At 43.2% G+C, this 27,930-nt stretch overlaps 1 protein-coding gene across 23 annotated transcripts in view; it reads left to right on the top strand.

The window, feature by feature from the left end:
- DTNA (dystrobrevin alpha) overlaps positions 1 to 27,930 on the top strand; it is a 190,260-nt gene that overhangs the window by 54,598 nt on the left and 107,732 nt on the right. For 5 of the 23 annotated variants that reach the window (XM_085537442.1, XM_085537436.1, XM_085537438.1 and 2 more), the window contains exon 1: positions 23,128 to 23,296. The exons of the other annotated variants lie outside the window; for them this stretch is intronic. The gene's annotated coding sequence lies outside the window, so the exon portion shown is untranslated. Of the gene's footprint in view, positions 1 to 23,127; positions 23,297 to 27,930 lie in introns of those variants that run through there. 23 annotated transcript variants of the gene reach the window in all.

Genomic DNA, 27,930 nt, shown 5'->3' with positions numbered 1-27,930 from the left:
GTTAAGAAGGACAAATGGAATTCTCAATTTTTAGATAGCGCAGAAAAATGGTGAATGTCACATTGCAAAACTGAAAGATGCTGAAATGAAGGGGAGCCACAGCTGATGTGCAGACATGAGTGATGTGAGCTTAGATTGACACTGCAAGAGTTTCTTGTGTATAGGAATCATGCAGTGTGCCAGTTGCCTTTTCTGCTGCTGGGGCTGCCAGCGCTCACCCCAAACCTGATGTTGCTATTGGTACAAGCCTGGGCTCTTCACAGTCTCTTTATTATCTGAAATACAGCCCTGTGTATCAGTATCAGACTAAGGATTGAGGGTTACTGAAGGAGCATCAGGCAGTCAAGTCTCTCATGCCCATGACAGGAGGCGATAGGTAGATGAAGGCCTGCCAGCTCCATGCTGAACCTGTGCTCTGACAAGAGGTCCAGTGCCACTTAGGAGACCAGAGATGCCTTGTGTGGCCTTCCGAGCAGCCAGGAATGCTACCTCAATGCTATTTGTGGGCAAAATCCAAGTTTCTGTGTAAGAATGGGGTAGAAAGAAAGTCTTAAAGAAAATAAATTAATAAATAAAAAGCCTATTTTCCAAAAAAGGTTCAAAATCTTGGCTGTGTAATCACTGGTAACATCTGTGACAGTTACTCTCTGATTTAAACAAAATCGTTCAGCTACATCAGCTGGGAAATTGATTTAGGATGTCAGCTCAAGTGGTCTCACTCTACTAACATGAAACATAGCTTTGGAGATGAAACTTTGCCTCTGGCTGAGTGCTGAAGTAATGAAACTCCCGCTCTCAGATGACATTTGTAGTTCAGAGGATACGTGATACCACAAGATATACCTCTCATCCCATGGATTCTCACCTTACTCAGCAGAGCAGAAAAGCCTCTTCCTTGTAGGCACGGAACGACAGAATGGATGCGACTCATTCCCAATAGGGGCCATCACTAATGTCAGCAGTTAATACACAGCACAGCATAAACCAAGAGGGCTGCTTTGAGCAATGAGGTCTGCTTTGAGGTTTTTCTTTCTAGGTAGAGGAGTGTGCTGCTGTCAGTCTTCCAATGCTCAGGAACACAAGCTCAGCTTTTTGAGAGTGTCTTTATTTTCACACTCTCCTTGTTATTTTTTTGCCTTTGTTCATTTAATAACCTCTTCAGTGGTGTAGGCAGTGTGATTCTGGTACCTGGAGCATTCCCTTCTTTACACATGCTTTTAGGAAAGGGGGTTCAACCATGGAGATTTTTGTGGCCTTATTCTTTTTCCTGGTTCCTATATATCTGTGATTTTGTTTCCTTCTGTTGGCAAAGTATTTGTATTGGTACCTCAGTGTGCATTACATGGTGGTGTAACTGTGGGTTAAGTAACAGCCTGTAGCTCTCCTGTCCTGAACACATCAGAGATCACTGGTACCTGTGTGCAAACAGCTCAGATGGGAAAATTTGGTTCCAGGGAGCGTCAGCTTCACTTCAGATTGATCCAAATTGCATCAAATTGTTCTAGTATGTGGTTATGTGAGGAGTCACGGTCAGGGGGTAAACTGAAGGACTGCTTCTGATCCCCTCGCTTCTTAGAAATGAATTATATGCTGAGTAAGTGAGCTACTTCTGTAGTTTCCTCAGTACAAAACAGAAGTTTCATTTGACGTATATGTTAGACTTATGCTGTTTTAGGCTGAAGTTTCTTGTTTAATTAATAAACACTTGTGTTTTTATTTGAGACAAGGGTCCTTCACCACACCCTCCCTCTGTCTTTTAATGTGGGAGCTCTTAGCTCCAGTTTTTTGTTCCTGGATTCGTGCATCTGTAGCTAGCACTAGCTTGGTGCGTTCAAACACCTTTTTGAGATGTTTTGATTGTGGTGATGCTGCGTGTCAAATGCCATCACTGGAATTTTCAAGTCACGGGCAAAGCAAAAGGGTTGAATCCAGCTCAGGACTCAGGACAGCCTAATATGGATGTAGAATGTATCTGGCCTCTGCATTTCAGAGCATGCTCAGAGCCTGCCAGCGTCTCACTTTGGACCGTTTGCACGATGAATTCATGCTAAGCAGTAAACAAAATGTGGTTAATGCTCTAAATAGACTTCTCTGTTTCCTGGATTCTTTGTGGTTCAACTGTTTCTTTAATTTCAACAACACTTTTTCTTTCCCAAGCAGAATTCATATTTCAGATTTTTCTTGCATCCATGCATGTCCGCAGAGCAGAGCACTATGCAGCACTAGGAAACAGTTGTTGTACTAAAAAATATCTAAACTTTGATCAGTTCCAATCTTTCTTTAAATTATTTTTTTATTATTTTATGTTGATATTTGCCTCTGTGTTTACAAATCTCCTTTTTTAAAAGTTTATCCTGAAAATGCTATTTTAGATTTAGCTATAACTATCATCGTAGAAAGAGCTGTGCTGTTCCTTGTTAGGGCACCCATGATCCTGGCCAGTCAGCTCTAGGTGTCCTTGCTTGAGCAGATGTTGGACCTGAAGGCCTCCAGAGGTCAGTTCCAACCTCAATCTGTCTGTAATCCAGTTGCTGTGCTCATGAGACTGCTCCAGTTCCTGTAATAGATGCCACCTCAACTCTGACTGTGGGGCTGAGTTGCTACGTGGGTTAACTGGTGGTGGGAGACCCAGACATCACACAGCCACCCACCTCAGTGGTGGTTTTAATTAGTCATATTAACTGTAGGAAAAGTCCCTATGGGTCCTTGGATACGAAGCAGTGCTTTCTGCTTATTTTAAAACATAGTTCAGAAAAAGATATTTCCTCTGGAATGTTTTTTCTAGCCCTTGTTTGTTTATTTTCAGTCGAATGTCCAAAGGGAAGAGGCTGGTTTCTGTGTTGTACTTTTTGCCCTTAGATAGGAGGGATTATCTTGCCAAGTTTTGCCTCTGATGACCACAGCCAGTAACCAACTTACCAGGTGTCACCTCTTCTGCTCCATGGTATTGAACCCAAAAGTCACTAGGGAATTACATGGGCTCTTCTTTTCTAGAAGGCTGGCTTACCTACATGTCATTGCCAGGCTTTCCTAGGCTCTTCCATCATTCAGTGTGGGTGACTTCTGTGACCATTATCAGTATTTAAATAATATGAAATAACGGTGTTTAAACATCATACTTGCTTTTTGCTATTGTCTCACGTCATGAAATTACTGACCACATACCTGTTGGCAGCCTTCGCATTTTATTTGTAACAGCATTGGGATCATCACTTAAATTGCCTAACTCTTATAAGGCCAAACGTGTGCAAAGCAAAGAATAAGAGCTCAGACTGGAAATACGTATGGGTGTGCTTCTGATTGAGACGCTCACTGTGATAGAAAATGTGCTATTTCTGCTGCTATCCCCAACGGAATTATCCAAGTTAATTGTTTTGGAGATGTGGGAATGTGATTCTTCATATAGAATTTCCATCTTCTTTAAGAAAGTAGTTAATTAACCCTTGAGGAGTAAATAATTTGGGGCAAGGAGCTGCATGTCGGATTTTTGTAAAGCACAATTAATTCTTAGCTTCTTTGTCTCACGGTGTAGGCTCAGACGAGACACCACCGGGCAGATGAATGACTAGCAATGATGTAATTTAGAGGTATATCTGGACTCCCTTAAGGAGCATGAGACTATTCTGAAAATGAGGAAGAAAGAGATGGCTTCTTCAAAGGAATTAGTGCAATTTTCTTGTCTGTGTAGTCGTGACTGTGAGGGTATCCATGGCATTGTATTATTGATTGTATCATTAATATTACTGTTACTTGTTATTGGTAGGTAGTAAAGCATCGAGGTCTAATAAAACATCTTCTTAAAATCTTACCCAATTGGAAATGAAAGTAATTTCTTTCCTTTTTTTAACATAAGTTTTAAAGATTATTTAGAGTCTAATACAAAAGCCGTTGAGTTTGGGGTTCGAGCACAGCACTTTATGTGCTTAAGTACTTGGTCTTGGGGGTGCACTGGGCCAGGTTAGTTGCATATTCAGAGTGGAAAGCCAAATTAACTGGTAAAAATATGACATCTTTGAAAACCACAGATAAGAGTTTTTTTAATTTGAACCTTATCTCTTTGCAGTGTTCTTTAAAAAGCCAAAATAGGTGATTTAGCAAAATCATCTCTGACTGGCATTCAGCCACAGAAGGCTTCTGATGCTGAGCATCGTGAAGGGCAGAGGCTCTGTCTCCCCTGAGCACTGTACCACTTCCACCTCCTGAACCTGCACCCCAAGCAGCTTGGGAGCTGGTTATGTCCCCTTGGGGCTATAAGGGTTGAGCAATAGCGTGGCTAGTTATTTGTAGAGCTAAGAGGTATCATGTTTTTCCATGAGGGACCAGTCTTCTTTTCAGCTTTCTGTAAAAATGGCCAAGGACAGAAATTAAATGAGAGGGAAGGATGTGTAGTAGCACAAACCAGTGAAACCCTGTCTCAGGTCACTGTTTGTGGGCTTGTTACAGCATCTTGAAAGGAAGCAGGCATTCACGTGCTTTATTTTTAGCTTGCAAGGGAAGAGGTATTTAATATTCCTTTCTGTTACATCTCTCAAAGTGTTCTCACTGAAGCAGGCTCTGCAGTCTTGGAGCTGGTTAGCTCAAGACTTTCCTGCCTCTGAACATCTATTCCCACAAAAGGATATTACTGAAATTGGTCTTCACTGTAAAATTTTAAGTAGAACAAATTCTGAACTGCAGAGTGTTAAAACAGTTTGCTGCTGGCAGCGATTTGCGATTCGCAATGTAGAGCCGGCTGCATTTTGCTCTCAGGAAGTCATAAGCATTTTTACCTTTTTATTGTCAAGTTGCTTGCGGTGACATTTGCTTTGATTTTGGCTCCCATTAAGTTATATATAGTGTGTTTACTGAAATTTTTCTGAAGGAATATTTTTGTCTGGGATTTTAATAGTAGTGCTGGACCAGGCCTTAAGTCTCTACGCAGAGATGGGATAAACTATTCAGTTATGGTGAGCTCTGGAAAAGACTCCTTTACTCCCCACTCCTCCCTGTTCTCTGAACTTCAGAACCACTGCTCATGCTTTAGGTTACTGAAAATCAATGAATTATTTATTATACTTGGTTTTCCAGCAGTTGGGTAATGAATGGGCTTGCAAGATGTTGCTGGTCAATAGTCACACTCCAGGGTCAACGAGCACTTCTGATGCATCTTTAACCTTCCTGCGAGACTGCTTTTATTTCCCACTTTTCTGTGAAGTAGCAGAGCAGTGCCAGCAGCAACGAAATGAGAGCTGTGATCTTCTTGAGTGGGTAAGACAGCCTGCAAAGCGTGTGGTAAAAATAAAGCAGGAAGTCAGGGATTATTAATCTGTAGAAAATGCATTTCTATCAGTCTTCGGACTGATTCCTAATGCTAGCAAAAGGAGAAGCTCTGCATCTGGGCAGTGTAATTCTGAGTTATCTATAGCGTCTTTTCCCCTAGCTATGGCATGGGTTGTTTGTATTTTAAGGCTTAAGACCTCTAAGAATAATAACAGCGGCCTGGCTTTGCTGCTCAAGTTGAGTACTGTGGCTGGGATAAATAGATGAGAGATATAAAAGGAGAAACAGCCATTTTGTGTTCAAGACCATGTTGGATGGGGTCCTGGGCAACCTGGTCTAGTACCATATCTGGAGGTTGGAGGCCCTGCCTGTGGCAGGGGGTTGGAACTTGGTGATCCTTGGGATCCCTTCCAACCCAAGCCATTCAGTGATTCTGTGATTTTTGTGCTCTTAGTTTGAGTAAAGGCAGTATATGGCAATGCCAACAAGGAAGAAGTTACACCTCTCAGAGGCTCTTCCCTAGATTACAAAGTCAGCCAGCCATTACTCGCTGCCCTCCTAGAGAAATTTGCATCCTTGAGCTGAGCAGGCTGATGGGGAGCCCAGACCTGACTGCCAGGTGGTGGCATGAAGCAAACCCACACAGCAGGAAGCAGAGGCAGCTGATCAATGCCTCCTTTTGATGTCAGATGTCAGAGAGGGACTGTCACTGCTCTGCCACATGGTGAGCCCCTGCTCTGGGCTGTGCCCTGCAGGAGTTGGTGTGTGCTCAGACTCTGCAGAGGAGGAGCAGGAGCTGGCTGCACACCTGCCAAGAAAGGGAATCCTGAACAACTGCTCCCGCTCCAAGGAGATTGGGAGCTGGTCCAAGGATTTCATATGTGGGTGATTAAAATTAGACTCCTTCATCCATATGTGCGTTCTCATTTTGAAAACATTGCCTGCCTCAGCTCTCTTCTCTCACGCTTTTTATGTAGTCCCCTAATGGGCTAATGATTCCCCATTTCCTCCATCTCTGACAGCATCCCTTGTACACAGTGGAAGTAAAATTATCTATTCTCTCCGTAATCATTCAGCACTGGAACATGGCTTCTGTCTTTTATTTTCCACTCCTTGGGGCAAGGCAACAGCACAGTCCCCACTGCAGCCCATGTGACTCTCTTATATGGGCTTGCCCATCACCCTGGTCCTGGCCCTTCCTCGTATATCACCATACCAGGTGAGCAGCCATCCCAGGCCTTTCTTGGGGAAGAATCTACTCATGCACAAAGACTGATGCATTTTTGCTGGAGGAGATGTTAGGTGGCAGATGGAGGCGTAGTTCTTCCTTCCCCCCAGGGCCCCAGTAAGGCTGGGTTGGGTGCACGGGAGCTCCCTGTCCCTGGTTTCCATTCCTCTGGAGGAGTTGCAGGCTGCTGGGTGCAGGCCAAGGCAGGCAGATGAGAGAGCTGATGTACGCGCAGTTCTTGCCCTAACATGGAGTGAGGACATGGCTGTAGGGCAGACCCAGATACAAAAGCTTTTTTTTATAAATATATTAAAGCTTGTAACAAAACACCCTGTGTAGCAAAACAGACTTTATAGCTTGCTTCAGCTGGGAAAAAGACTTTTCAGAGCAAACTTCTGGCATTGTTTCCTAACAACTCTGAAGTGTTTGTTGGAGGTGGTTTATCTCAAGCCATCTTTTCATTCTTGATTATTTTAAATTGTCCTCCTATACCCTCGGAATTAAAGCAGCGTATTCATAATACAGCATCCCAATAAAACAAAGCCTCATGTGAAAGCTGTACATTTAACAGAGCAGCTATGTACCCTGCCAAATGTCATAGCTTTAAGAGGACTGGCACTTTATAGGTCGCCTATAAGCATATATCCCAATAAGGGATATTTTCCAAGTGTACTAAGTGGAATTTTGAACATTACCAATGTTAACATTCATTGTATACTGGCAGGATAACAATGTGAGTTCAAAAGGCAGAGATTTCAAGAATAATTAAACTGCTATTATTACAGTCTTGACAACTGAGTAGAGGGAAGAAACCAAATGAAGCCCCCCTGGAGCAGCAGGAGAGCAGGACTCAGCAGTTCAAGCAGTTAAAGGTGGTAGGAGCCAAACTGCCTGTGCCCTGCCCAGCCCTGCACATGTTGGTGCTGCTGGGAAGGTCAGCAGGGCTGGCTCTACTGGAGATGCAGAAGTTGTGTTACAGAAAGAGAAAGCTGTATATTATATACAATGGAAGGAAGTCTTTTGAGAATCAGATTTCACTATTTCTGCTGCTTTGGGAAAAACTTGCTTGTTGTAAAATGCAATCAGCAGGAGTTGTTTATATACATGCACATATCTGTAAACATGTGTGCATATAGCATACAGCATACACGCATGAAGAGAAGGAGCTCTACCTGTGCTTGGTCACCCCGAGCATGCTGCCTTTATTCCTTCTTAAACCCTGTGGCCATTAACAATAACACAAACAGACATCAGGAAACTCCCAAGGTGGTGTGCGTGCATGTGTGTGTGAGGCAGTATGAGTAACTCATCTTCACATTTAGCTGGAGCCTCGGTATTGCCAGAGCAGCTGAATCATTGCCTGCGAGCTGCCATGTTTGCCATGGTGATAGCTTGATGGCATGCCAGCAGTGCTGCCTACAGTCTCTGACAGGCTGACCTTGTAACAGCATCAACATTCTTTCTTTGGCTTTTGCTGACATACTGTAGGCTCTGGAAGCTGTTTTCAAAACAAATACATAATGAAGTATTGTGCTTGTAAAAGCAATTGTGTTTCCGTCCGTCAGATTATTTTAGGGCGTCTCGCCTGCCAAAGGGCAAAGCAAAGAGACATGCAGGGAGGATTGCGGTGCTTCAGATAATGTGAGAGGATCTCTGCATGCAGGAGCAATGGGAATGAAAAGTAATCTTCATGAAATCAGAAGTTAATGGTAAAATTGTGACTTTTTGTGCTGTTCCATTGTAAAATGAAATGTTTATAAAGGTCACAAACAAAGCGAGGATGAGTGAACAGAGCAGGGAACATACAGGGTCTAAAAGCAAGAAAGCTTCTTGATTTAATGTTTGTTGCCTACTCTTCTACATCTTCACGCAGACAGAAAAAAAATCTCCATCTAAAATAACTTAACGGAGATTTTCCATCCAGACGTATATCATGGAGAAGTAATAGAGATGTGCTAAAGACAGTACCTTAATTCAGAAATCCTCTTCTTGGCCCTAGGTTTATCCTTCTGTGTACTGGATGACTTGACATATGCTGGTATTACCTGCTTGGGAACTACTACAGTTGGTATTGCCATGGGTCCACTGCCCACCAAACTTCACAAGCCCTCTGCTTGCCCAGTACGTTCACCAGGACCCATCTTGCAAAGGATGCTTCCCAGACTCACCTCACTCACCTCACGCTTGTTTCTGCTTTGATCACAGGGACCAGAGATTGGGATATGCCGTTATGATTCTTTTAATTCTTACTACTCTTGCTAAACAAAATGAATATAGCAACTACTGGTGTCCCAAATGACGTTTCCCAGAAAGCTGCTGTGAGATCTGAGACTGTATTGTGGATGTGTGATGGGATTTCTTGCATGCAGAGCACTGAAAGACATACATACACTTAAGTAATAGTAGTTTTAATTTTAAAGGATTGGAAAACACAGTTAGATTAAACCTAGAACTGTGTAGGTTAAGACTAGAATGAAAAATGGTACTAGCAAAAGTCTGGCTGCAAATCTTTATGAGACACCCCAGTTTTCACTCTCCATCAGAGATCTATTTTCAGGTCTTACCAGAAAGGAGATGTAATTTACACCAAGATACTATCACTGAGTCCATCTGAAGGTGCAGTCTCCGAGATTTGTTACAGTCAGGTATGTGTACCTGAAGTTCTGCTTCAGCTTCTACTTATGGAAGTTGAAGTTATTCTTGATTTTACATAAAAAAGGATAAAAATTGTATTGTTTGCCCTTGTTATTGTTTGTAACTTACCTACATAAAAGCCATCCAATAGGTAAAGCTGACTGACTTCAGCCCGTTCTGGCACTTGGAGGAGCTTTAAGGATAAACAGGATTTGTCTTGCACATACCAATGCATTACTCTGCCTTTATAGCTTATATATGGCCAGTAAATCTTGAGCTACACCAGACAAAAACTATCTGAGAGAAACAGCAAGCACATTGTATTTGCCTTTGTTTGGTTTAGTTAGTTACTTTTTGCAGTTGAGTGCTGGGTTTTAACTTGCAAATTTCTGCTTGGGCTGCATTTTCCTTAGGCTTGCCTTTCCCTAAGCATTGCTAGCAATTGAATTGAGCCAAACCAACAAACAGCATGAGACTGAAAATAGTATTTTCAAAGTGAAGATAACTTGCTATGGGATGTATTTCCAAACCTGTTGTCACTTTGCAGCAGTGAGGAAGGCTGAGCCTGTTCCTCTTCAGGTCATCTGGATGGTTTAGTGTCTCAGACTGCTAAGAGGGCTGCTTGAATATGCCGGGCCTGTTTTTCGTAGTCTAAATGAAACGTCCAAGTTTAGCTTTGAGAGGAGCATTTGAGCTTTAAAAAAACCCAGTTTTTTGTTGGCTAAATCAATGGCATAGAGAGGGATGGAAATTTGAATGGGCTCCAAGCTGTGGTGGACAGGAAGTGACCAGATCTTTTTAAATGTGGCCACTAAATGGGTTCAGATTTTGGAAAGCTTAGGAGTCGGTTGGGCTGTCTTAACTGCCTGAGCCAACTTTACAACAGGAATCTGGTGCAAATTAGCCTTCTGAGGTAACCCTGAAATCTCGATTCTCTCCCTACAATGAAAAGCTGCAAGGCAGAACTGCTAGGACGTCCAGCAGCTGGTGCCTAAAAAGTGCAAATTAGCTTTAAAAATTAATAGTGCTCAAGTCTCTGCTTCTAAATCCAAGGGAACAGTGCGTTATCTACTCACTGAACAGACTATCCGACTGAACCATAGAAGGAGAAGAGGAAAGTGCTGTGGAAAATAAGGCTGTAGGCTGAGCCAGATTTCTTCCTGTTTTTGTGCACAAAAAGGTCTTGTTACAGCCATATCCTTTAAGCCCCGAGGAGACCAGATCCATAGCCAAGAACGTCTTTTTCATCTCTGATCGCATGCTGCCTCCTCCACCAGCCTGTATTTTTTCTATAAATAATTCTGATTTCATACCTTAGCTGATGGGCCTCCTAGCAGCCACTATAGAAACTGCCTCCTTGGAAAATACACACCAGTACGTACAAGCATTGGCTGCTCTGTGCACAGCTTTTGAAGAGGCATCTTTTGTATTTTCATGTGTGTTTAAGTGTAGTAAGCTTACACCGAGCCCTTTCTGCTTCTCCCAGAATGAACACATAACTGCCGAATACAAGGTATCTTATACAGTGGAAAAACAAGAATCCCTTTTCTCTTTAAAACAAAGAGAACAAGAAGTCACTTGGCAAGGGGAAAGAAAGGATTTGTTTTTCTTGTCCATCTGTCAGGCTGAACAGCCTGAACCTGCTTGTGCTTCATGACGGCCACCAACAGCCAAGGGAGCATCTTGAGACGGGAGTTGTGTCCTCAGAGAGAGTGGGGAGAAAACCTGCCCCGTGCTGTGGCAGATTCCTTCTCGGTGCAGTCCCCTTATCACAGCTCATGCCAGGGGTTACAGCAATTTATGTGCTTGGCTGCCAGGACACCCCTAAGCCAGTTCTGCTGCCAGAGATCTGTGTGCAGCAATGCTCTGAGTGAACTTAAGAGCTTGCACAAAGTTATGGGGTGCTGCGTGTGGATCCAGCAGAGGTATCAGAGGTGGGTTATGTGTTTTCACATTAATTCAGATTGTTTTCCCAGAGCAGAGGTCCCCATGGCTTGAGGACTTCCTGAGCTAGCAATGAGGTCTCCTCATTTAACAGCATTACTGAATGATCAGATGGCATTAACAACATCCCTGGTAGTCCAGCCCATTGATCTGAGTTGTGAGTGGCACTTTTCCTCTCCATTTTCTCCCTCTAGCAAACTACAAAGAAACTCAATGAGTTTCCATTGTTTAAATTATTGCCTAGAATAAACAGGCTGTGAGAGAGAGGGCCTTGTTCTGATCTTATGGGAGAGAAAGTACTTTGTTTACAAGGAAAACCCTTATCTGCACTCGAAGTTTCCACAGTCCACCTTGTCTAGACTGGATGTTGCTCAAAGCCATGTGTAAAAGAAGACAGATTTCCCACACCCATGTAAGAGGTGAAGGTAGGGGAGAGAAGAGCCAAAAGCCTGTGTGACTGTGGGACAAGTGGGACCTTCCCACTGGCATCCACAGCTTCTCAGCACCAATTTACAGTGTCTGTTTTTCTCTATCCATCCCTTTTTTATACGGGGCTTACCCTAAGAAAGTGAATTGTCCTTCTGATAAACCCAGACATTTGTAATCTGACTTCCTTTGTCTTTAGCAAACCTGGCTTTAGTTCTGCTGGCACAAAAACATCCATCAGCCACATCAATGAAGTCACTGTGTTCAGAAGCAGGGTCCACTTGTTGCTCAGTGCACACTGACTCAGTATGTACTACAGCTAAGTGCTATTTTTTCCTTTGGAGAAGAGTCAGAGATTTGGTTTCTTTGTAAAGGGGCGAAAGATTAGTATAATTCTGCACTCTTGGTGGAAGTAACAAGAACATAATAGCAGGTTTCTGAGTGGTATTTCTGTGAAACTCAAGGGGCTGGGGAAAGGAGAAACCTTAAGAAACATCACAAGTGCTACTTGAAGTACTGAGGTACTTGGTAGCCAGTGAAAAACAGAGCATCCGAGAAGAATCAAACACTGATATTGACAGTAAACAAAGATGTTCCCAAAGGCTTTTGCAGCTGCTCAGTTTATAAATGTAATCTGTAAGGCTGTGATGGGTGATACAGGCTCGGGCTGTTGATTCACATCTCACCATTTTGTTATTGAGGTGGGTGGACTGGAAATCATGATGACACTGGAGATGACTACAAAATCCTGTGTTGTTTAAAGGTTTGCCACGGTTTAATGATTTTTTTGTTATCAGTATTCCGTATCATCACATTATGTAGTGACGTGTGAGGTTCAGTGCAACAATTTCAGAGCTGTATTTTTTCTTCTAGTAAAAAAGTTTTCAAGCAAGTCCCTTCTTCCCCCAGCCTTCTATATATTAGTGGTGTTGCATATACCTGCAAGAATTGCTTGGGAAATCCCTTCCATCAGGAGCTTTCGCCTTCCTGTCATTTGGGTGAGGGTTAAGCTCTATTAACCAGGAGGATGAAGACTGGTGCGTTTACCTTAGGGAGCCAGAGGGATGTTTAGACTTTTGGCTCACTTGATTTATTGCTCAATTATTTGACTGCATCCCAACAATTGTGTGTGAATAGTGAGAGCTATACATTTCTTCCTGATTTGTATTAGCAGCCTCCAGAATAACAGCCTGTATTAGGAGCTGCTTTTGCCTTTTTGTGTCTGGGGAAGAAACATTTGAAAGCTTTTATACTGTAGAGTGAATTAGGGAGAGAAAGAAGGTGCCCTCATCTCCAGCTCGGCCTTTATGTCCGGTCATTTGGGCTTCCACAATGAGCAGCTGTAATACTGGTTGCTATTTTCTTATCTCCCTACTTATGAGGCATTTTAGAGAGAAGCTTACAGGCACGCAGCTGGTGAAGGATTAAGGGCTGAACAGTGCGGTCGCTCTTGTGTATCATGAGTGATAGAGGAAAGGCAACTGCGGGTCGGCTTCTCCCACTCTTCACAGCAGATATTTACGTTAGTCCTGGTGGAGGGAGTGATGGCTTTGGTTAAGAAGGAGAGGTATTTGACACTACGGAGTGACCCTGCAGGGAGATGTATTCTGTGTGTTATTTGAGATAAGTTAATTGTCAATTGGCAGGTTTGCGTGGTGTGAGAAATGTAAAGTACTCAGGCTGCTGGGAGCAGACTCTGCAGATGTTGTTATGACACAAGGAATATGTGAACTGAAACTTCAGAGAAAACCTGCATTAAAGTCTGAACTGACTCCAGCTGGGTTTCCTAAGCAGCTCTAGGAATGGTAGAAAGGTTCATGTGAACGTCAATTAGTGACATTCAATACTGTTGTGATTCATAAGTAAGGCACACATGACTTGAGCAAGAAAGTTTCTATTACAGCAGCTTAGACCTACTCTCTCTCTGATTTCACCATTATTTTGCCTCCACTCTATCCCATCTCTTCAGCTCTGACTCTTAATACTTATTTACCTGTTACTCTCCTGTGGGGCTCTGGGAGACCTTTGAGAGAGTCCTCTTAAATATCATCGAGACTTCTCCAACATATTGGGCTGGTGGTTGGGCTGTTTGATGTCAGTGCAAAGACTTGTAGCAAGAGTGGTCTGGCAAATATCTGTCTTGGGTATTTCCAAGCTTCTTATCGGTGTGATTGTCTTATCACTTATCAGTGGGACAGAATGTGCTGTTCATCCCATTTTGTAGGCAAGAGGCTGAGGTCAGAACAAAGAGGAAATTAAGCCAGAGTCTCCTAAGTTACAAATTGGTATGATAATGCCTTTTTATGAATATACTCTTTGTTTCAAATTGGAAAGTTTTTTTAAGCATGAAAGCAAAAGAGTGTGAAAAATGGAGTGCACCAGCAGTTACAAGGCTGCTGAAACATGAGGAAGGGAGGAGTCAGGGAACCATAGAATTATGTTATTATTGGACATGCAGCATCTTGTCCTTGTATTGAAATCTGTCAGCACTGACAACGGGATTTTTTTCCACTTACCATTGATTCAAAGCTAAGTTATTTTCAAAATAACATAAGGAGATGGATTCCCAGAAACATACACCATAAGAGCCCAGAGGTAAGGACAGTTGCTTTTCCTGGTGGCATTCCAGTTTCAAGGCTCCAAAGCTGTAGTGACGGGGTAAGGGATCCAAGCCTCTGTCTTCTCAGTCGTCAGTGGGAGTCCTGACTTCTCATTGCGCATGTACTTCCTTTGGCCTTTGAGGAGAAACTCTACCACAGACCTGAGAAACCCTCCCGACAAAACTGTTATTGGAAGTAGAGTGTGCAGCTTGGCTTTTCACATGGTACTGCTAGAAATGTTCTCATCTTTTTTGTGTGCCAGTTTTGACCTCTGTTAGCCATGCTGGCTGAGTGTCTGAGCAGATAAGCTGATTTCAATTATCATCTTCCACTTGATTATTTTCTATTTGTTTTCAGCTTAGTGCCATTTGGAAAACAATCAAATAAATAAATAAATATGGTACTTTGATTGAGCTGTAGCAAGAATAAGTGAAGTTTATCATTGCTGGGGAGAACTCAGATCCAACTCTGACCTCGCAGGGGCGGTCAGGGTGAGTGTAGATGACATTTTGTACACTGTGGGGTAAGAATAACTTGATGCTCTTCAGATTTGCCCCTCTTCTGACAATGTAATGAGATAAATGTATCACTTTATGTAGTCTACAGCTTGGATGTCACTTCCCCCACCTCAGAAGGCTTCCATTTTAAGGTGCAGGAAGGAGCCTTGCTCAATTTCACGATGCCTATTTTTACCACAGTTGAATGATCTGTCGTATTCCTGCTAACTGCGGATGCTCCATGACCTGCCTGGATTTCGGAAGTGCTGCAGTTGCTGCAGAGCCCATTGCCCTGTCTGCAAGGGCAGGATGGCCAGCAGTCCCAGCTGTCTGTCAGGCTGATGAGCAAACACTTCATTTGCATCCCTCCTCCAAGTGCTGGCTGGTTCTCACAGTGCTATAGTTAAATTAAAACTCTTTTAATCAGATGCAGATGTCTTCAACTTGATTACTTTGAATACAATTTCCTAGCTGTCTTCCCCCAACATTTATGTGTAGATGTATTAATAATAACTGTAAAGATAGATAAGTACAGTATCTGCTTTAAGTGTACTTATGCAGGTGCTTCATTTGGAGGTCAGCAGTGTAATTGGTCAGTCATTTGTAATGTGCTCGAATCCCAAGAGCTCAGTGATGTCTGTTCCCTGGGCCACAGTTCATTTACCTCATCAGGTCACAGAGGTTTTGTCCTGAGGATGGCCCACTGTTGGTGACCTGAAAGGCTCTGTCCTTTCTGCTTGCAATTTAAAATACAGCAGGGATTCTTACACATCATAACCATCATCCCTGCCTGGTACAAATGCCCAGTGATGCAGGGTTTCTTTTGTTCAGAGCTGCTGAAGAGGTGCTTTAGGGCAATGAGTGAAGTGCAGCTCAACAGTGGGATGAGGACCGATGCTGCTTTTAAGATGTTCAGAGCTGGTTAAGGAGAAATAGATCCCTCGAAGCTCGGGATAAGTATGGGATTTGAGGGTATTACAGGGGCACTTTAAGACTTTTGTTGCAGCGAGTGGTAGTAGGAAGAAATCTTTCCTGTCATGCTTGATGTTTTGTTAGTTTGCATCCAGAAGAAAGGAGAGATTAGAGGTTCTTGGCAGGAACAGGAGGAGGAATTCCAGAGTCAGGCAATGCCCTCTGGGCAGAGATTCCACAACACCTTTTACATTTTTGTGCAAGGTATGCAGAAGTCAAATTGCTGAGTTTCAGGGCACCTGGAAGCTTCTCCCTCTACAGAAAAGGCTGTATCTGGGAGGGAGCAGGTCAGATGTAATCCAGCACTCCTTTAAAGTCAGGACTTCGGCCTCTTATTTTGAGTGTGAGGCAGTGAGTAGCAGGGTGCTGCCCTCTCCTCCCACTTGCAAGGCACAATTGAAATAAAAGATGATTTCTAAGGGAAGGATCAGAAGGAAAGAAGCCGCGTGGGTTTTTGTAGTGCATGCAGTATTGCAATTACAGAGCTCTTGGGTTTTTGACAGGTTACTTGCTGGTGTGCACCAAAAATGAGTTGGAAATCTGAGGATGCAGATGAACTGATTCATGATCAGGCATAGTTCATGTACGGGAAGATTGACAGACAGTGAAAGAAGATAGCAGCATCCATGTGTTCAGTGGTGTGTTCTAAATCAGCTGTAGGTAAGACACATTACAGCACAAGCAGATCTGGATTCCCAGACATCTGTGTATCTTTCATAAGCGGTTGAATCAAAAACCTATTTTATCACTTCTGTTTTATCAAAAACCTTTTATCACTGTTCTGTTTTATCACTATTGTTCTGTTTCACCTTTTTTTTTTTTTTTTTTTTTTTTTTTTTTTTTTGGCGATGGACACCAATTCTATATGTTGTTCTTAGTTCAAAATATGAAAGCAGGGAGATGAGTGAGCTGTGTTTTACCTTTGCTTGAAATGCATGTTCAGGTTGATGCTGTATTTTTAAACAATCAGGAGCCAGATCCAAAGGAGTGTCACCTGAAAATCACATCTTGTATCTGAAGGACCATGCAGCTGTGGTGTGTTTATTGCAAAGCCTGTATAGGTCTCCTCAGGAAGGGAGGGACTGTTCTGCTCCTTCTGTAATCAGCATTGCTCCTTTGGTTTCCTGCAAAAGGCTGCTCATCTTCTCAGATGGAGTGGGAATGTGTGGTTGTGTTTATGGTTTTTTTTTATATGGAAAAGCACTGGGGGAAGATTGAATTTATTTTTATTTGCGATACAAGTAGGAAATGAATCTAGTCTGCCAGAGCTGGGAACAGAATCAATTAACTCCTTACAGCCTTTCCTGTCAGTGCTCCTTCTACCTTTGTGGGATGCTTGTCGGGGAATCAATGGGATAAATGTCAGTAGAGGAGAGGCCTGATGGAGGCTGTTAGATGTCCTAGAGCACTGCCCATGTTTAAAAGTAGGAGAGTGCTTCTTCTATTGTACAGAAATCACTATAAACAAAGGAGTTACCTCACAACAGCCAACAATTTCAGGTGGCCTGTCTCATTCTGTCTTCTTCCATCTTCATTTTGTTCCCTGTGTTGCTACGTATCGCACCATAGTCCCAACAGGAAAGTGAGGTTTGCTTTGGTTTAAGATGTGTAAAAAACACTGCTGTGGTTTACCCACTGTGTGTAATCACATTTTCCTTAAAGCTTTGTCTAGAAAGGCTTTTGCATTTATCACAATACTGTTCCACATGCTTATTGTTCGTGCTAATAGCAGACACAGCAATACTAAGACACAATTGTAATTGGTGCTGATGCTGCCCTATTTAATGTCATTTCTTTCTGATTTGCCTAATCCATCCATTTTTACTTTCGTTAAGTAAAAAAAAAAAACCAAAACACATTAACATGTTTTCAAAGAGACGGGGGGAGAGGGAAACCACTGCATCCCAGAGCATTAATTTAAATAAATGCAAATAGGGCCATAAATGAAAATCAAGTGTTGTTTCTTTTGATAGTTACTCCTCTGTCAGTACAAGAACTGTTGGTTTCCAGTCCTCCCAGTGCTTATGAATGTGCTTAGTTGGACTCGTTGGATTCAAAAGCAGTGTTTCTTGCACTCTGTGGAGTAGAAGCCCAGGAGCTGGCTGATTTTTGGCTCCTGTGAGCCTTCACTTCACCAGCTTTGGGTTTCCTTGTGTGGGGGCAGCGCAAAGTCAGTCAGGCAACATCTATTCAGGGATGCCTTCTTTGCTAGATATGATGCAGGAACTTATAAAGTTGAGATGTACATTCAGTGCTTCTGCTTGAAGTCAGCCAGGTGATGCCTCGCAATATATGAGGGGTTAAATGGCAAAAGATGAAGGCTGGCACAGCGGGGTGTACATGCACTGAGGTATCTCAGACTCCTTATTGCCTCGTGCTCATTTTCCAGACATGTTAAGGCAAGCTGACAAAAAGCACAGAAGCCATGAAGGAAGCTCTGTAAGTATTTGTGGTACAATAGTGAGGTGAAATTGAAAACTGCAGCAGGATCTTTCTCATTTTTCTCCCTTCAGAGTAAAATATTCAAGTAAGAGTTACAAATATTTTCAGTTATTGCACTTCCCTTAATCTCTTGTCCATGTTTTTTATTTTAAAAGCACTTTTATTCTGTCACGCCTTTCTCTCTTTTCTTCTATTATATCGAAAAGCTCCACAAACAGGAGTGCAAAGTGCTGCTTAAAACCACAAATCAAACCAACAAATTCCAAAACTATTTCTTTACAGAATGGTTTTATTTGAAGTCATTTTAAGCATCACTTAATTACAGCACAACTGGAAGTCAGAGGAGCGATCTTTAAGTAAAGACAGGTTGGTTATATGTTTTAAGGACTGTGCACATAAAGACTGATGTTCTTTATAGTAAGAGATAGAAAATACACAGTCATACAAAGTATGTATGTATCTGTACAGATTTTTTGTTGCCTGAAGGCAAAATAAGTTCCATAGCATTTGCAGAGGCAAGCTGTTCCTCCCCACAGCACAATGCTCATGCTGCCCGCTAGCAGGGTAATGCTGCAGCAAGCTTGAGAGGACATGCAGAAGAGCAGGTAGGTAGGAATTTGCTCTTGTTGCCATGGTGTTTGGACACTGTTTACTTCACTTAAGGTGGATGCCGCTCCTGGCTCTGTCCTGGCCATTGCCTGTGGATGCTGCCAGCGTGGCTTCCTTCTCCCTGATGCACGTGGGCTTCCCTGACATCCTGCAATTAACCAGTGCCAGGCTGATGTCTCAGTTTTAGCTTTTCAGCTAGTGATGTCATGGTAATGTCTGCAGTAACTTTAGTTTTGTTAAGGTGGCCTTACTGCCAGCAAACTACTGTTGCTAAAAGGATGCTGGTATACCCTTTTGAAAATAAAATACCCTTGTGCCCCCCTGGCTTGTTAATTGTCCCCCTACTTGTTAATTGTCTCATGAAAGACTCAAATCCAAGGGTTAATTAAAGCATGGAATAAGTGTCTAGGGAGGCATATAAAAATGCTAACAGGATTTCTACTTTTATCTTCAGAGAAAAACATCACCATATATAGTTTATGCTAAGCTAAGGACAGAAAATCCTTAGATCTCTCATAAGGCAGAATTTTTACATCTTGTGGCAGCATGTAGCCTTAGGAAGCCCAAACGACAATAAAACAACACAAGATTTGATAACTATGCTATGTAAATATATCCCTAATAATCACAGGGATTAAGCATTCCAGAAGACTGCATAAGGCTTTGTATTTATGGGAATCTTATCAGAGAAACCTGCTTTGAGGGTCAGAAAGCAAGAAAGGCTGCTGTGTCCTGTTGCAACTGCAGGGAGAATTAGAGCCATCAGAATTACTTACTGATAGCGTCATCTGGCCAGTGCCTCAGGCCAGGACATGACGAAGAAGAACTGCAGGATCTGTCATGACAGGCGATCAGAGGTGTTGCTTGGCCTCTCGCCTGAAAGCCCCTATGTTCAAGAGTGTCTGCTGGCATCTCTATCAACCCCTATCGCCAGCTCAGAGGAAAGTACCTCCCAGTCCCCACCCTCCTTCTTGGTTAGTCTCTGTTTCCCCTGAGGGCTGTCTTTCTGTAACAACCTCTGGTTGTGCTGGGTACTTGAGGTGAGGGAAAATGAACTGAGTGAAATGGTGCTAGAGCTTTTGACAGGAGCCTTCATCACAGCCAGAGGAATAAGGGGTTCTGTAGAGTGTTTCTCTAGCCCCCAGCTCATGTGGATTGTGATCTACACTCCTGAAACTGATTTTTTAGCATTTCTGGAGAGGGTAGCATTTGTCTACTCAGAGCAGAGCCTTAGGAGATGCACTGATACCATCTGTTTTATACATCCAACTTGGATGCAATTCAGAGGACAGCATTAGGGGAAGAAATTCCCTGCAACTTCACTGCAGAGAGGCAGGTGTCTCTGTGTGGGCAATTCAGGTCATTTGAGCTAGATGCTTAAAATAGCAGATATGCAAATGCAGTTCGTCTGTTCTCTTCATCTAGTCCATTGCTTACATCTATTTGTGTCTTGTGCATGATTGGTCATCTCCTTGCTGAAGGAAGCTTGGGGCCCAGAAGCACCCATGGGGCTTTTGGATGGGTAATGAGAGGCTGATGTGGGGCTGACTTGGCCTAGATGGGTTTTGAGGCAGTTCAAGCTATGTTTTGTTGTATAAACATGATCAAATATAAATGCAGAAATGTGTTCTGTATAAAGCACTCTCTGCTGGAGCATGGAAGAGACTGTAGTGATAGGGAACCTAATTGCTGTTATACTTGTAGATGTTTTTTAAATGCATCCCTTTGCGAAGCATCACAGAGAGACTTCTGCCTAACCTGTTGTGTTTGCACATTGATTCCCCTGTGTAGGGAGCACTCAAGCTGTCACTCCTCCATCCTGTCATGGCCCAGGCCTGCAAGCACTTGCTTTCCCAGGTACCACAGTGCTGCTGGTGCTGGAGGCTGCTGCCCAAGTGCTGTGGGACCAGGCCACAGAGTGCCACAAAGGCAGTCTGACAGTTATGGAAGTGCTTTGTGGCAGCCTGGGAGTTCTCCCTAATCAGAGCAGTGCCGTGGCTCCATCCCTGCTGCCTGGGCAGCATTTTACAAGGACATACGAGTCTTGGCGGCTGCTGCTGTAGCCAGGCTCCTCCAAAGAGCCAGTTCATCTAGGAGCCAGGCTTTGCCTTTATTTTGCATGGGTTGGGCTTTGCATAGAGAATCAATAATTCCATGATAGTGAGAGAAAAGGCCTCTAAAAGCTTTACATGAATCATCAGCATTTCTGATGAGAAGATATTTTTGTGGCAAAGTGGCCATTCATCTTAAAAGACCAAATGCTGCCTGTGTAAGGCAACCCCTGGCCGTAGGAAATGTAAAGCCAGGCAGAGTGACCTCCATGTGCATATGTTTGACATTGGCACAGTCTCTTGCATGACTTTCAGGGGTGCATTTACTGTTCCAGAAGAAAAAGCATGCTCATGTCTGGCCCTTCCCACACAAAACTGGAACCTTCTGGGTGCCCGCTCCTGTTAAAATACAAAGGAATTCAGGGCTATTCCCTGTTACTACCCAGCTTGTTCGCCCTGCAGGTGCCCTGAGTTTGCTGCAGACCCCCAAGAGTGTAGTAGGACTGGGCTTAGGGGGCAGCACAGCAGAAGAGAGAAAGCCTGTTAAAGCGTTAAATTGTGAGCGACATGGGAGGCTGCCTTTAGCCTTGGGGCTCCTGAGCAGACATGAATTATTGAAACAGTGGCTCTGATAATGGCTGAATTGTCAGCCCTGCCATAAACAGCAAGCAGGTGCTGCCTGTCCCACGGCTTTGGTTGGGGTCCTGCTGGTCAGGGTTGGGGAGGCTGGTGCTGGGCTTCCAGCCTGTGGCCTCAGCTGTGTGAGCTATGCTGGTTCAGCTAGAGGGGATGTTCCTCTTCAAAAGCTTGCGTTCATTTCTTTCAGAGGAGGTGATTTCCTTTAATAGTCCATGAGGCTCTACTGATAGGATTTCCTTCCTTCCTTCCTTCCTTCCTTCCTTCCTTCCTTCCTTCCTTCCTTCCTTCCTTCCTTCCTTCCTTCCTTCCTTCCTTCCTTCCTTCCTTCCTTCCTTCCTTCCTTCCTTCCTTCCTTCCTTCCTTCCTTCCTTCCTTCCTTCCTTCCTTCCTTCCTTCCTTCCTTCCTTCCTTCCTTCCTTCCTTCCTTCCTTCCTTCCTTCCTTCCTTCCTTCCTTCCTTCCTTCCTTCCTTCCTTCCTTCCTTCCTTCCTTCCTTCCTTCCTTCCTTCCTTCCTTCCTTCCTTCCTTCCTTCCTTCCTTCCTTCCTTCCTTCCTTCCTTCCTTCCTTCCTTCCTTCCTTCCTTCCTTCCTTCCTTCCTTCCTTCCTTCCTTCCTTCCTTCCTTCCTTCCTTCCTTCCTTCCTTCCTTCCTTCCTTCCTTCCTTCCTTCCTTCCTTCCTTCCTTCCTTCCTTCCTTCCTTCCTTCCTTCCTTCCTTCCTTCCTTCCTTCCTTCCTTCCTTCCTTCCTTCCTTCCTTCCTTCCTTCCTTCCTTCCTTCCTTCCTTCCTTCCTTCCTTCCTTCCTTCCTTCCTTCCTTCCTTCCTTCCTTCCTTCCTTCCTTCCTTCCTTCCTTCCTTCCTTCCTTCCTTCCTTCCTTCCTTCCTTCCTTCCTTCCTTCCATATATAAATGTATTTCACTCTACACACAAGCAGAGCTGAGTCATTAAAGGCATACAGAAACAAACAGTAACATTAATAGATGTGCAAAGAATGTTTGCTTGCCTCTCGGCTTTTGTTATTTTTGCTTTTTTGTTTGTTTTTTGTGTTTGTAAAATGTTTATCATAGTGTTTGCAAGTGCAACAGCCAAGACTGCATCACATTGTACAGCTTTAGGAAGTCCTGATAGTGAGAGTCTGGGGGGAGAACATTCGCATCAAGGTAATAATTAAGAAGATGCAAGTTATTGTAGAATTACAATATATACTATATGTATACAATATATATAATATATACAATACAGTAATTGTAGAAGTTGTTCTGAGGAACATTCCCTAGCACCCTGAGTTTTGTCCCTCAGAGATGTGAGAGATTATTATGATTAAGAAAGCTTAGCAGGTCTGGGGGAAGGCTGGCTGCTGGGCAGACCCCTTCTGAAGATGCTGCTGTGGGTCTTGTGCCATGGATCAGATTCTGTCAGCTCCATTGCTGCTTGTGAAAAAGAAACCGCCCAGCTCCCCAGTCAAACTTTGTTCTCAAAGGTGCAGTTGTGAGGTGCTGACCTATGTATTCTAGTTTGCTTCCTGAGGCAGACTTTGAGCAATACTGTTATACTATCTATCTCAGCAGTGCAGTAATTCCTTCTGAAGCTGGAAAGCATCAGTGTTTAACTCCAAAGCCTCTGCTGTGTTTAATACTCATGTACAATGCAGTGTATCTGGATTGGATTTGCTGCACCAGAAAATAACCCTGACTTTACCTGGGTGGGTGGACAGAGGGGAAAAAAAAAAGAAAAAGAAAGAAAAAAAACTTTTTATCAGTCTTTTGTGTTGCAGCAGCTGGATTCATCGCTGCTATGGCAACACACCACATGATGAGGTGTATTAGGTTGCTCTGTGCTGGGCGTGAGGGGAAATGAGCTCAGCTCCTTGCTGAAGGTAGAAAATGCTCTAGAGCTCCTGTTGCAGAGCTGGGTAAGGTCAAGTGCTCTGGTTCCCAGCACATGTTGTGCTCAGAGAAAGCAGTAAGGGCGCGTGGCTGCGTGAAACTGCAGAAGCAGGTAAGCATCAATTAAGCTGAAGCCTTGCCTACCTCTCTGGGGCAGCAGAACTTCCAAGAACGTTTTCTCTCTGTTTATCCAAGTTCTGTAAAGTCACTGTGCTCATGTGGCCGTGTGAATACCTCGTCAGCTGTTTTAACTATTTGAGGGACTCCCTTACTGCTAAAACTCTTGTCATTTAGGAGGTGGTTGCCTTCAAATCAATAAAAAGAGTATGAAGATTTCTGCTATTCTGTTGGCTTTGCCCCGAGGTTTGGAACTTGTATTTGTCATTGTTGGCTCAGTGATGGGGAACGTTTGTTGTCATTAAGAAAACAGTGTTTTACCTACTTAGGCTCTTTTTATTCTTCTTAAGAATCTGCGTTAGTCTTTAGTATTTATTAACATTGTCTTCCTTTCTCTTTCCTGATTAGTGGCATCAGTGTCCGTGATGAAGGAGGAAATGAGTTTCTATATCATTTCCTCCTACAGATTTTACACAGTCTCCTTAAGTTTAGCAGCGTAAAACCAAACTTCAATGCCCATGTAGGGACATGAACGTGGAAGCAGTGCCGCAGGATATTCCATTTCTTACCCCATAAGCCATTTATCTACATACAGATAAACTGAAATAATTACCATCAGCACTGGGTTCTATGTGTGTATTCATACCTTTATCAAACTCGAATGAGTTTTATCCCCCTAGTTATTTTTACATAACTAGGTTAAATGGGACAGGCTGTTTTAAAACCCTTGTTCTCACTGTGTGTAAACTGGAAGCGTTCCAATGGGGCTGGTGAAGGTCAGCCTGTCCCTCTGCTGGTGGGGAGCAGCGGCAGCTCGAGTTATGGTGTAACTAAACCAAGCCTGAGAGGCTGGTAACTTTGCCACAAGCAAAGTCGACATGTACTTTATGCCGTGCTGTAGGGAATAAGTGCTCAGAGCTCAGGTTTTCAACTCAGCTGTAATTAGGTGATTTTATCGAAGGTGAAGAAAAGCAGCCAGCCCCGCCTGTCAGCTTACGAGATAGAATGTGTGAAATAAAGAGGTGCAAAGCTAAGTAGTCCATTTATAAGCCCAGAATGCAACAGATTTACAAGGTGTTGAATCAGGATTCTTGAAAATGAGCATTTTATATCAGTGGAATTCTTTGAAGGAGAAGATTATCCAATTGAGGAAGAAGTCAAGCAAAGTAGGACTGTGATTTAGCTCTGATTCCACCAGTTGAAGCAGAGCAAGAAAAAATCAGATTGAATTATCCAGCAATCAAAGAAGTTTGATCTCTCTAGATTTAAGTACCTCGTTCTATTTGGTGAATGAGGAATCTAATTGAAACACCCAGGAGCTGATTATCACTACTACAGCACATCCACTATGACCCAAAGCGTAAAGCAACAGGGAACCAAGTGATTCATAGTATGGTATCACTAACACTCCTCTGACTGTCACAGAGATACACTAGATGTGGGGATTTGGAAATTAAGGAATTTAGATGAAAGGAGATAAGCCACCATCTTATAAGTATTCCCCTCTCCGTGAATTTCATCTTTGAAGTCACAGCTGTGATAGATTAGTTAGGGCCTTTGTTATTAAGCCTCAGCAACAAGCAGGATAGAAGAGTTTGCGTTTAGCTAATCATCTGTGCAAAAAGGTAAGAGAGTATGGAAATAGGGGTATGGGAAATCCTCAGTGATTTTTTTTGTTCTGTGGGCCCCCTTCAGAGACTGAAGGCCATTGTGTGGTCCCCCCAGAGCCTTCTCCAGGCTGAAGAGCTGCAGCTCTCTGATCATCTTTGTGGCCCTCCTCTGGACCCACTCCAGCACATTGGTGTCCTTTCTTGTATTGGGGGCCCCAGAACTGGACACAGTATTCCAAGTGGGGTCTCATGAGAGCAGAGTAGAGGGCCAGAATCACCTCCCTCAACCTGCTGGTCATGTTTTCTTGATGCAGTCCAGGATACAGTTGGCCTTCCTGGGCTGCAAGCACACTTTGCTGGCTCATGTTGAGTCTTTCATCAACTGACATTAAAGTCATTACAAGATATTTCTGTTCACATTTTACCCAGCTTTAAAGCTCATAACTCACTAATAATATCAACAAAGTTATCAGAGAGATCTCATCAGCCCACTTTCATGAAGTAAAATCACGTGATTTACTAGTATAATCACCTTTTGGTAGTTTTGGATTCATGGAAAACAGTGGAAAAGCCAAAAAATGATTCCACTGGATAGAAAAACATTGATCCACTGGACTAACATAACTGCCTCAGTCTCTGAGAAGAAAGAAATCTGGAGTCTTGATTACCCAGAATCAAAACAGACACAAAATTGTAAGGCTGGTTAATATGATGTGTATGTGTTGTATGCAAATAATAATTTAGGCAAAATTCCAGTGAGGAACAACTTGCAGTGACTAATTGATGCCGGGATATGTGTACCAGGAGGTGCAGGCCAGTCCTTCATTCAACCATCAGATGGCTGAGATATTTTTCTAGGGATAAATATGTTACGGCAACAGATGCTAACTTTAAGAGCTCGGGTTCCACATCCAAATGTTCATCTTGTTCAAATCAAAGTGGGCAAAGGCATTCCTAAAGGGAGAGCAAACATCTCCTGGGCCACATCTCAGATGACAAGTGGGTGAGTGGATTGTAGCAGTCCAGGCCGTCCTTCCAAACAGGACCTGTGCTCTTGGGGCCAGTTATTTCTAGAAGATCCAACTAGCTAAAAACGTTAAGGAATGGAGAATTAGGGAAATCTGTTCTCTGGAAAAACGTTAACAAGTCATCATAGAAGTTTATTCAGACTATCATTGAGTGCAAGGGATTGAGGTATCAGTGTATTTACCTTGGATGTCTGTAGAACTAGTTCCAATGGCTATATCCATTTTAAGGGTGCACTAGAACAGACCAAAACAAACACTCACACCAACTTGCAGCAAAGGAAGCTCCATCTCCCTGGCTTCCATGCCACTGAATGTATAAGGGACCCTTGTGCATGGGTATCTCAGGGAGAGTTGTAGAGCCATCACCTAGCTGTATTTGTCTGTGCTCAAGCTTTCTGTAATTGTTCCTCTTTGGCACTTACTTGACTTCAGTACTAATGTCTCAGTGCTTACAGGTCATGAGTCAGTGCTACAGGACAATCATGGGATTTTGGAGCTTCTTCCTGAATCTTTCTGGCTTGATGCAGAAAAGATGAAACCATGAACCTTGGAGAATTGGAAAAAGAGCATAGTTTCTTCTTACAGATTTGTCCCACAATAAACCTGCACTGAAATAATCTCTAGCTCTGAATGTCAAACAGCTCCCAGATCTTCTGCCAAGAAAAAGCTCCTCTTCATGATTTTACTACTTTCTCCATCAGCTTCAGGCTGTGCTGAGTTAGTAAATAATCTACAAGACTCCTCACTCCCTGCAAGTCTCATGTAATGTAACCCATGTATGCATGCTTTGCTTGTGTGCACATACATGCAATCGCACATAAATCACGTAGCCTTGCTGTTTGTTATTAGGCACAAATTAATGTGTTTGGGATTAATTACTTTTATTTTCTTGGTTTAAAAAAAAAAAGGCTGAAGAAGATGTTGAGTGCCACAAGCTATTATATTAAAAATAAGTAGCATAATCATCGAATGGCTTAGGTTGGAAGGGACCTTCAAGATCATCTAGTTCCACTCCCCTTGCCATAGTCATAGTTGCTGCCCACCAGATCCGGCTTACCTGGGCCCCAATGCTTTTTGAGTACTTCAGCCTTATTCATGTCTCTTGAAGCTGATTCTCCTTTCTCGTTTGTCAGAAGAGGTACATGCTCCTTGGCCTGTCTCTTCTGACCAGTACATCACACAGAATCACAGAATCACAGAATGACCCGGGTTGGAAGGGACCTCAAGGATCATGTAGTTCCAACCCCCCTGCCTGGCAGGGCCACCAAACATACACATTTACTAGATCAGTTTGCCCAGGGCCCTGTCCAACCTGGTCTTGAACACCTCCAAGGACGGGGCATCCACAACCTCCCTGGGCAGCCTGTTCCAGGGCCTAACCACTCTCCTAGTAAAGAACTTCCCCCTAACATCCAACCTAAATCTTCCCTCTTTTAACTTAAAACCATTAACTTAAAACCATACATCTTTAGAACCCCTTCTTGTTATTTTTCACATGCCTCACCAAGTTAGGTTCCATCTGTACCTTGGCTTTCCTGATCCCATCTCTATATCTGGACAGCATCCCTTTATTATTCCCTGGCCACATGCCCTTGCCAACCACTTCTAACATCACACTGGGTCAATCAGAGTGAAACTGGCACAAACTGCATGTCTCCTGTTCTTTTTACTGCACAAGTAGCCTACTAATTCTGCCAAATGATGTGCTGATCCAGGATGGTGACGTGATTTTGACTGTGAGGGTGACCGTTCTAGTCTTGGTGTGAGTTGCAACCTAATACTGGATTGAAAGTAACTGGATTTGCAGGGCCGAGAGGCACAGTGCCACCTACCTACTAGTGGTAATTAAGTATGTATTTCTTACACATTTATGTAATGAGGTGAAAGCTAAATGCCTGTTAACTCTCTCTAGCTGTGGATATTTTTGTGGGGGATGCTGCTTAGAATTTAAAGTGGCAGATGAGACTTTCAGGAACCCTTTGACAACAGCA

The sequence above is a fragment of the Coturnix japonica genome, chromosome 2, assembly GCF_054131305.1.
Source record: "Coturnix japonica strain WE chromosome 2, WE-NBRP24, whole genome shotgun sequence".
NCBI classification, from domain to species: Eukaryota; Metazoa; Chordata; class Aves; order Galliformes; family Phasianidae; genus Coturnix; species Coturnix japonica.
Note: the sequence above shows the minus strand (reverse complement) of the source record. Positions and strands in the feature narration are given on the sequence as shown.